Here is a 10,657-nt window from a genome sequence, read left to right on the forward strand (position 1 = left end):
GTTGTCCCCCGTGGGGCTCCCGGTCTTCATCCCCATTTTGCAGAGGAGGTCACTGAGGCCCAGTGACTCGCCCACAGTCCCCCAGCCGACAAGTGGCAGAGCCGGGATTCGAACTCATGACCTCTGACTCCAAAGCCCGGGCTCTTTCCACTGAGCCACGCTGCTTCTCATTCATTTCTTCGTTCATTCAAAGCGCTCCCTATAATAATGTTGGTATCGGTTAAGCGCTTACTCTGTGCAGAGCACCGTTCTAAGCGCTGGGGGAGACCCAGGGGAATCAGGTTGTCCCCCGTGGGGCTCACGGTCTTCATCCCCATTTTACAGATGAGGGAACTGAGGCCCAGAGAATAAGAATAATAATGTTGGTATTTGTTAAGCGCTTACCAAGTGCCGAGCGCTGTTCTAAGCGCTGGGGGAGACCCAGGGGAATCAGGTTGTCCCCCGTGGGGCTCACGGTCTTCATCCCCATTTTCCAGATGAGGTCACTGAGGCACAGAGAAGTGAAGTGACTCGCCCACAGTCACACAGCTGACAGGTGGCAGAGCTGGGATTCGAACCCATGACCTCTGACTCCAAAGCCCGGGCTCTTTCCACTGAGCCACGCTGCTTCTCCGTTCATTCATTTATTCTTGTTTGTCTATTTCTTTCTTTTCTTTCTTTCTTTCTTCTTTCTTTCTTTCTTTCTTTCTTTCTTTCTTTCTTTCTTTCTTTCTTTCTTTCTTCTCTCTCTCTCTCTCTCTCTCTCTCTCTCTCTCTCTCTCTCTTTCTTTCTTTCTTTCATTTATTCTTATTTTCCCCTCCCCCAGACTCCGCCTTTTCCTGCAAATTCTTCTCCGTTCATTCATTTATTCGTTCATTCAAAGCGCTCACTAGGTGCTAAGCGCCCGGGGAGAGCCAGGGTCATCAGGTTGCCCCCCCCCCCCCCCCCGGGACTCCCCCGTCTTCGTCCCCCTTTGACAGATGAGGGAACTGAGGTCCAGTGAAGTGATAATGATGATGAGGACATCTGTGAAGCGCTTACTATGTGCAAAGCACCGGGGGAGAGCCAGGGTCATCAGGGTTGAACCACCTGGGGCTCCCCGTCTTCATCCCCCTTTGACAGATGAGGGAAGTGAGGCCCAGAGAGGCAAAGTGACTCGCTCAAGTCACACAGCTTTTAAGTGGTGGAGCCCGGATTAGAACCCGGGTCCTCTGACTCCCAAGCCCTGGCTCTTTCCACTGTGCCACGTTGCTTCTCCTACTGTGTGCCGAGCACTCTTCTAAGCACCAGGGTAGACACGAGGTCATCAGGCCGTCCCACGTGGGGCTCCCAAGTCTTCATCCCCATTTGACAGATGAGGTCACTGAGGCCCAGAGAAAGGAAGTGGCTTGCCCAAAGTCACACAGCTGATAGGTGGCGGAGCGGGGATTAGAACCCACGACCTCTGAATACCAAGCCCGGGCTCTTTCCATTGAGCGCCGCTGCTTCTCTTAATGGCATTTGCATTTATTGAGCGCTGACTGTAGAGAAACAACGGGGCTCAATGGAAATAATAATAATAATAATAATGGTGGTATTTGTTAAGCACTTAATACGTGCAAAGCACTGTTCTGAGCGCTGGGGGGGGATACAAGGTGATCAGGTTGTCGCACGTGGGGCTCACAGGCTTCATCCCATTTGACGGATGAGGGAACTGAGGCCCAGAGAAGTCAAGTGACTTGCCCAAAGTCACACAGCTGACAAGTGGGGGGAGCGGGGATTCGAACCCATGACCTCTGACTGCCAATCCCCTGCTCTTTCCGCTGAGCCACGCTGATTCTCGAGCCCGGGCTTGATTACCTCGTTACCTTACATCTACCCCAATGCTTAGAACACTGCTTGGCAGAACTGTAAACGCTTAAGCAACATCACAATTATTATTATATTATTAACTCCACACCCAGGCACCTGCTGCTGTGAGCTGGGGTCGGGGCCGACATTCCTCCTGCCGTTCCCCAGGTGCCGGGTCCGGTCTTCGGTGTTTAGAGACCCCCCCCCCCCCCCCCCCCAAATATTTTTTCTCCCGCTTTGGGAAATTTTGGCTCCTTTTTTCAGATGATTGTTAACCCCGGGCGAGGAGACCGCAAACTAGAAACCTTCAACCACCTTCAACTAGGAGGCCTCCGTGTCACCTCCGGCCCTCGGCCCATCTGCTTTCCCACCCATCCCCCCGAGTTACGGGGAAAGGGAAACAAAAGCAAGAAATGCAGAAATTGCTGAAATTCACATCTGTGCGTATCTTCCTCTAGCTTAAGTAGATTCCCTTAGTGTCTACTTCGTAAATATTAGTATTATTATATTCGTGAGGCGGCTATTAGGTGTCCCACGCTGTTCTAAGCACTGGGGTAGATACAGGTTAATCAGTTGGACACAGCGTCTGTCCTACTTGGGGCTGAGAGCCTTCTTGACCGTAAGTCCGGTGTGAGCAGGGATCGCCTCCCTTTAATGCTGAATTGCACTTTCCAAGCGCTTAGTAGAGCGCTCTGCGCACAGTAAGCGCTCAATAAATACGACGGAACGAAGTAGGAGGGAGTAATAATAATAATAATGTTGGTATTTGTTAAGCGCCTACTCTGTGCAGAGCACTGTTCTAAGCGCTGGGGGAGATACAGGGTCATCAGGTTGTCCCCCGTGAGAGTCACAGTGGAGCCCCGTTTTACAGATGAGGGAACTGAGGCACAGAGAAGTTAAGTGACTTGCCCACAGTCACACAGCTGACAAGTGGCAGAGCCGGGATTCGAACCCATGAACTCTGACTCCCAAGCCCCCCATTTTACAGATGAGGGAACCGAGGCGCAGAGAGGCAGCGTGGTTTAGCGGTCAGGGCCCGGGCCTGGGAGTTAGCAGGACGTGGATTCTAACCCCGGCCCCACCACGCGTTGGCTGTGTGACCTCGGACAGGTCGCTTCACCTCCCCGGGCCTCGGTGACCTCGTAAATTGGAGATTAAGAGTCTGAGTCCCAAGGGGGATCGGGACTGTGTCCAACCTGACTGACTTGTATCTACCCCAGAGCTCAGAGCAGTGCTTGGCACATAGTAAGCGCTTAACAAGTACCGTCATTATCATTAGGTCCTTCTGACTTGCAGGCCCGGGGTCTATCCGCTGAGCCACCCCGCTTCTGCTTTTGAAAGGCCCTGGCTCTCATCCCAACCTTCTTAAAGAAGAATTGTCATCTAGAGTCCCCCAGTTCCGTCCTGGACCGGCTCTGGGACTTGGGGCACCAGTCTACGCCTCGTTGTCCCCATCTCTAAAATGGGGAGAACGCTCCCACCTCCCAGATCGGTCCGTGGCATTTACTAAGCACTGACTACGTACCGAGCATTTGGGAGCACAGGACGGGGACCGGAGAAGTGGAGTGACTTGTCCAAGGCCACGCAGCAGACCAATGGCGGAGCCTGAATTTGAACCCGCGACCTTCTGACTCCCAGGCCCGGGGTCTCTCCACTCCGCCACGCTGGGAGTCCCAGTGTGTACATACCAGTCCCAGTGTGTACATACCCCCCTTTTGAACCCCTCCTCTCCCTAGCTCAGTGGAAAGAGGCCGGGCTTGGGAGTCAGAGGTCTTGGGTTCTAATCCCGGCTCCGTTTGCCAGGCTGCGTGACTTTGGGCCAGTCGCTCCACTGGGCCTCGCTTACCTCCATCTGTCAAATGGGGATTAAGACTATGAGCCCCATGTGGGACAATCCGATCACCTTGTATCCCCCCAGCGTTTAGAACGGTGCTTGGCAATGCCATCATCATCATTATTATTATTATTGCTGCTGGGGGGGGGGGGGGCAGACGGAGCCCTCCCCCACCCCCCGGTCCCGGCCCCCGGCCCCCCACCCTCCCCCGTCCTCCGCACCGAAAGCAATTAGCATCGGCCCCGACCAAGACGCCTTTATTCTCCGCCAGAGGCCCAGAGCACTAATCCCAGAGAAGCGGCATATCGACCCCCATCCCCCTGCCCCCATTAGTGGGGGGTCCCTGGAGACCGGCTCCCCGCTCCCCCCCCCCCCCCCCACGCCTGGCTCTGGGGCCGTTGGGCAGCGGAGGGGGTAGATGAAGAGGGAGAGGCTGGCCCCGGGGCTTGACGGCCCCCTCTCTTGAGGAAAAAGGGGGGGGGGCCCGGGATCTTGGCCCAGAAAGCCGACGGCAACCGAGGAGCCCCTCTCCCAGGGAAGGGTCCGCTTCTCGGGACGCTCCTCCCCCGCCAGGGAGCCCCCCCGGATCTCAGAGAGCCGGAGCCCCGGGCGATCGGGGAGAAGCCCCCCGGTTGTCAGAGAGCCTCCCCCCCAAAAAGCCCCTCCCCGCATCCGTCTCTCAGAGCACGCCCCCCAGGAAGCTGGTGTCCAGGTGCACGATGAGAAGGCGCAGGAAGGCCACCTCGTGCCGGGTGTTCTCCAGGATGACCCGCGGCTCGTCCGAGCCGCACCGCAGGCAGTTGGGCGCCATCACCATGGCCAGGTTGTTCACGTCCATCTTGGTCCTGCCAACGTTGACCGGCTGGGCAAATACCTGCGGGAGGCCGGGGGCGTGGGGGGGAGGAGGAAGGGGGCAGGGAGACCTGAGTCGGGACCCCCGTGGGGTTCGGGGATCGGCGGGCCCGGAGCTCAGCGGCTCTGAGGGTCGGCCGGCGGGGAGGAGAAGCAGCCTCTCTGATGGTGATGATGATGATAGTAACGTTGGTATTTGTTAAACGCTTACTCCGTGCGGAGCCCTGTTCTAAGCGCTGGCGGAGATACAGGGTCATCGGGTCGTCCCACGTGAGGCTCCCAGTCCTAATCCCCATTCAACAGATGAGGTCACGGAGGCACAGAGAAGTGAAGTGACTTACCCGAAGTCACACAGCTGACAGGTGGTGGAGCCGGGGTTCGAACCCATGACCTCTGACTCCCAGGCCCGGGCTCTCTCCACTGAGTCACGCTGCTTCTCTGATCACCATCTCTCTCCTCGCCCCGAAACCAGCGCAGGACCCCTCCACCGAACCAGGCCTTCCCTTTTTCCTCCGCTCCTCCCCTCCCCATCGCCCCTACTCTCTCCCTCTGCTCTACCCCCTTCCTTCGTGGGTTCGAATCCCGGCTCGGCCACTCGGCAGCTGTGTGACTTTGGGCGGGTCACCTCACTTCTCGGTGCCTCAGTTCCCTCATCTGTAAAATGGGGATGAAGACCGTGAGCCCCACGTGGGGCAACCTCATTCCCGTGTCTACCCCAGCGCTTAGAACGGTGCTCGGCACATGGTAAGCGCTTAACAGACACCACCGTTATTCCCGCCCCACGGCACCTGTGTGCACATATGGCCATATTTATTATTCTGTTGATTTTATTAACGACGTGTTTATATCTATAATTCTATTTATCTTTTCTGATGCTATCGATGCCTATTTGTTTCGTGTGGCCTGTCTCCCCCCTTCTAGACCGTGAGCCCGTTGGTAGGCAGGGATGGTCTCTATCTGTTGCCCACCTGTACATCCCGAGCGCTTAGTACAGTGCTCTGCACACAGTAAGCGCTCGATCAATACGACTGAATGAATGAAAGGAGGGGAAGAATAATCAAAATAATTATGATCACTGTGGTACTTGTTAAGCGCTCACTTATCCCGTTCTTGCCCAAGGCCACGTAGCAGACGCGTGGAGGAGCCGGGATTAGAACCCGGGTCCTGATGCTTTGAGAAGCGGCATGGCGTGGTGGATAGAGCCCGGGCCGGGGAGTCAGAAGGTCATGGGTTCTAATCCCGGCTACGCCACCTGTTCGCTGCGTGGCCTTGGGCAAGTCGCTTCACTTCTCTGGGCCTCGGTTCCCTCATCGGTAAAACGGAGATTAAGACTGGGAGCCCCGTGTGGGCCAGGGACTGTGTCCGACCTGATCTGCCTGTATCCACCCAGCGCTTAGGACAGTGCCTGGCACACAGTAAGCACTTAACAGATACTATAATTATTATAGACCGCTCCCAGGCCCCAGGCTCTATAATCACGGTATTTGTTAAGCGCTCACTACGTGCCAGGCGCTGTTCTAAGCGCTCTAGCCATTAGGCCGCCCTGATGGAAGAAGCTGGCAAGCGGGGTCCCCGAGGAGTTCGCCTGCCCCCTTCCCCACCCGTCTCCCCGGGTGCCCCCCTCCGGGTCGGCACCTGCAGGAAGCGCACTAGGTGCCCCAGCACCAGGCGGTTGAGCTCGGGCAGCAGCCGCACCGGGGCGACGGCGCCCGCCGGGTCGTCGCAGAGCCGCACGCAGTCCGGGTACAGCCCCGCCGGCACCAGCGGCTCCTCCAGCTCCCGCAGCCACAGCTTCGGCAACGAGGCTAAGGGGCGACGGGCATCGGGCAACGGGCCCCGGGGGGAGGGAGAGGCAAGCAATCCGTCAATCGGTCATTTTTCTTGAGCACTTACTGGGTGCGGAGCACTCAACTAAGCTCTCGGGAGAGGCCAGTACCGCAGAGATGGTCAACACGTCCCTGCCCAGGACCAGTTGACGGTCTACAGCGGAGGGGAAAGGGAAAGGAGGGGAGGAGAGAGAGAAAGGAGGAGGGGGGAGAGAGAGAGCGAGAAGGGGGAAGGAGAGAGGGAAGGGGAGGAGAGAGGGGGGAGGATGGAGAGGAAGAGGGAGGAGAGAGAGAAAGGGAGGGAGGAGGCGAAGAAGGAGAGGAGGAGGGAAGAGAGGACAGGGAGAAGGGGGTGGGAAGAGAAGGGAGAACAGAGAGAGAAGGGAGGAGGAGGAGGAGGAAGAGAGAGAAGAGAGGTTAGGGAGGGGAAGGAAGGGGACAGAGCGGTGCGGACCTCCCTGTGGGCAGGAGAAACGTTACCCGATGCCGCTCTTTTGGACTGTCCCCAGTGTTCAGTCCAGTGCTCCGCACAGAGTAAGCGCTCAGTAAATCCGACCGCCTGACGGAGAGGAGCGAGCGGTCAGCGTCCCCCGGGAGCCCGGCAGCCGGCCCATCCCTTCCCTCTCCGCCCGCGCCCCCCGCCGCCGGCCCCGGCCCCCGGGACCCCCGGGGCCGGCCCTCCCCCTCACCGGGGACGTTGGGGTCGTGGAGGTCCTCGGGCACGTGCCACCGGTCCACCTGGAGCTTCAGGGCGTTCACCTCATCGATGTCGCCGGGGAGCCTGGAGAGAGACAGGGAGGAGGGTCCGCTCCCGGCCACGTCCCCCGCCCGCCGACCCGTCCGGGGGCCGCCCCCGGCCTCGCACCTGAAGATGCCCTCGGTGCGGGCACCGCCCAGGGCCAGCACGCGGTCGGCCAGCTGGGTCTGCACCCGGGGCAGCCGGAGGGCCGGGAAGCACCCGCGCTGCCGCTCCACGATCTGGTCCAGAGACGAGCCGAAGAGGGAGGGCGTCAGGATGGCCTCCCTCGCCCCCAGCACCTCGTCCAGGGACGGGGGGAGTCGGCCCTGTTCCCCGGGGACAGAAGCGGGGAGCCCGTCAGCGCCAGGGCCCAGGACCCGGGACGTGTCGACCCCAGCCCCGACCCCCGGGACCTCCACCCGGCCCCCCTCGCCGGCCCTGCCCCCCCGTTCTCCCGCACCCCAACTCGTCCTGACTCCCGTCGACCCCGCCCTCCAGGCCCGACTCCCTACCCAGCTACGCCAATCTTGCTACCCTGCCCACCCCCCCACCAGCCTCTGGCCTGGCAAGGCCTCCCCTCTCCTTATGCAACGGACAGCGACTCGTCCCCTCTTCCGAGTCGTACTTGCAGCCCTCTCCTCCAAGAGGCCTTCCCTGACTGCGCCCTCCTTTCCCTTTTCCCACTCCCTTCTGCGTCGCCCCGATTTGGGCCCTTTATTCACCCCTCCCTCGGCCCCACAGCGCTTACGTCCGTATTCGTAATTTTATTCCTTTCTATCCGCGTCCGCCTCCCCCCCGCTAGACTGTAAACTCTCTGTGGGCAGGGAATGTGTCCGCTACATCGTACTCTCCCGAGCGCTTCGTATAGCGCTCGGTAAATATAACGCTAGTCATAATCAGGGTATCGGTTAAGCGCCCATGTCCCAGACACCGTACTAAGCGCCGGGGAGGACAGAAGCGGACGGGATTGGACGCGGTCCCTGTCCCACGTGGGGCTCACGGTCTCGATCCCCGTTTTACAGACGAGGTGACTGAGGCCCAGAGAAGTGAAGTAACTTGCCCGAGGTGACACAGCGGACAGGCGGAGGAGCCGGGATTAGAAGCCGGGACCTTCCGACTCCCAGGCCCGGGCGCTAACAAGTACGCCGTGACTGAGCGACCGGCCCTGACCCCTCGTCTACCCCTCAGGCCCTGACCCCTTAGCCTCCCTGGTTAGCCCTGATACCCTGGTCCCCCATCCTCGGGCTCCAGAAATACCTTCTTGAAGGAAAGGCCCCTCGCCTTAACCTGCCCCCTGCCCCAAACCCAGCCTCTCCCCCTCAGCGGGGTCGCACCACAGCCCCCCAGGACACCCCCCGACCCAGGCCTCGCCCCAGCTCACCTTCCTCTCCCCGGAAACGACGATTCCGTGCAGCTTCCGCAGGCAGAACCGGCTGTGGGAGCCGAGCGGGAGGGTTAGGGGGAGAGCACGGGTCGGATCCCCTCCCTTAACCTCCCCCACCGCCTCATTCCCCTCGCCGACGGCCTCTGCCCACCCGGCGTGTGCCGAGCACGTGTCGATGGTACGTGTGTTTGTCATGATGCCCTTCTGAGAAGGGCAAACAATAATAATAATGATAATAATAGTAATAATGATGCTGCCGGCATCTGTCAAGCACTTACTATGTGCCGGGCACCGTACTAAGCGCCGGGGTGGATACGAGCAAATCAGTTTGGATACAATATCTCTGTCCCACGCGGGGCTCACGATCCCCGGCTTACAGACGAGGCGACCGAGGCCCGGAGAAGCGAGGTGACTTGCCCGAGGTCACCCGGCGGACCCGGGGCGGAGCCGGGGTTAGAACCCGTGACCTTCCGACTCCCGGGCCCGGGCTCCAGCCACTAGGCCACGCTGCTTCTCAAACGGAGGGCGGTCAGAGCACCCGCTGGGTGATCGGCCCATGGGTCGGGAGGAGGCGGCTGGCGCCCGCTCCCAACCCGTCGGCTACTCCGTCGCTAAGTCATCCGCCGGCTTTGGAGCGGAAGGTCCGGGACCGCCCCCGGCCCCGCGCCCCCCTGGGCCCAATACCTCCCTCATCCTCGCTCGGTTTTCTCTTCCTCGGGGACTCGGAACGTTTCTTGGGCCTCCGTCCCCCCAGGCTCCGCGAAACTGGCAGGGGAGGGGAAGTTGGCCGGACCCAAGCGCGCGCCGCCCGCCCCTGCCCCCGCAGGGCACGGCTGCGCCCCCGTCTCCTTCCCCCCCCCGCGTCCCGACCGGTCTCCGGTCCCCGACGCTCGGGAGGGAGCGGAGACCGGCGGCACCCTGGGGGCACGGATGGCGCCTCCTCGCTCTCCTGTCGTGGGCCATTCGTATCTACTGAGCCCCTACCGTGTGCACAGCACTGTGCCGAGCGCTCGGGGGGGAGTACGAGGCAACAATAAACCCACATTCCCTGGCCACAACGAGCTTACGCTCTAGAGGGCGAGTCTACAGTCTAGTCCCGCGTTCTCCCAAGCGTTCAGTGCGGTGCTCTGCACACAGTAGGCGCTCAATAGATACGACTCCTACTGATGAGAACCGGGGTATTCGTTAAGCACTTACGATGAGCCAGGCACCGTCCTAAGCCCCGGGGTAGATACCAGATAATCAGGTTGGACGCAGTCCCCGTCCCACATAGGGTTCACAGTCTCGATCCTCGTTTTCCAGATGGGGAAACTGAGGTATGGAGAAATGAGGCGACTAGCCCGAGGTCACCCAGCAGACAAGCAGAAGGGCCGGATCAGAACCCACCTCTTCTGACTCCCGGGCCCAAGCTTCCCCAGTCGAGTATGCTAGAGCGCTCCGCACAAAGAAGGCGCTCGAGAAATCCGGTCGAGCCATCGGCGCCGCCGCCCTCCCTCCCCTCCCAGCGTCCCCTCGTGCCCCGGGGCGGGGGGAGGGGGTCGTCCCCCGGCCCCCCGGCTGGACCGGCCCGCTCCCCGGGCAGACCCCGGCCCTCACCGGAGTCGTCGCGGCGGGGCTCCAGGCGCCGGCGGATGTGTCCCTCGAGGAGCGGCCGGCAGGCGGGGGACGGCGGGAAGAAGGTGAGCGAGATGGCCAGCAGCTCCCAGCCACGGGCCAGGCTGCGCGGGCAGGGCGTGGCCGTGGTCTGCCGCACCAGCTGCGCCAGAAACTCGTCCCGCAGTCCCGGGACGCGCCAGGCCTCGGCCACGGCCAGGAGGGCGGCCTGGTCGGCGGCCGGCGGGGCCGACCTGTCGCCCGTGTAGATCTGCACCGGGCGGAAGAGGCCGCGGGCCTCGGGGCCCAGGCCGGCCCGGCCGCCGGCCCGCAGCAGGGGCCGGCGGAGGGAGCGGCCCCTCCAGGACAGCGGGCCGGCCGCCGACCGGCGCCGCCGCAGCGGGCCCCGGGCCCGCGGGCTCAGGTGCTCCGAGGCCCAGGCCGCCGGGCTGTCCTCCGCCGGGCCCGCCGGGCCCTCCCCCTGAGGGGGGACGGACGAGATCCAGACCCCGCCGAAACCCCGATGGCCTAAGAAAGAAGTAAAAGGAAGCCCGCCCCCCCGGCCCCTCGCCGCCGTGACCCCTCTCGGCCCAGATTCGACCGTTCCTTCAGTTGTATT

General features: G+C 61.3%; 1 long non-coding RNA gene across 1 annotated transcript; it reads right to left on the reverse strand.

Annotated features, from left to right (window-relative positions):
- Nucleotides 1-7,017: 7,017 nt before the first annotated feature.
- LOC120639061 lies at nt 7,018-8,605 on the reverse strand. Its single transcript, XR_005661235.1, has 3 exons — nt 8,443-8,605; nt 7,188-7,387; nt 7,018-7,103 (listed from the first exon to the last, which is right to left on the reverse strand). It is a non-coding gene; the product is annotated as an uncharacterized LOC120639061 (long non-coding RNA).
- Between the last annotated feature and the right edge of the window lie 2,052 nt (nt 8,606-10,657).

Source organism: Ornithorhynchus anatinus, chromosome 21, assembly GCF_004115215.2.
Source record: "Ornithorhynchus anatinus isolate Pmale09 chromosome 21, mOrnAna1.pri.v4, whole genome shotgun sequence".
Classification (NCBI taxonomy): Eukaryota; Metazoa; Chordata; class Mammalia; order Monotremata; family Ornithorhynchidae; genus Ornithorhynchus; species Ornithorhynchus anatinus.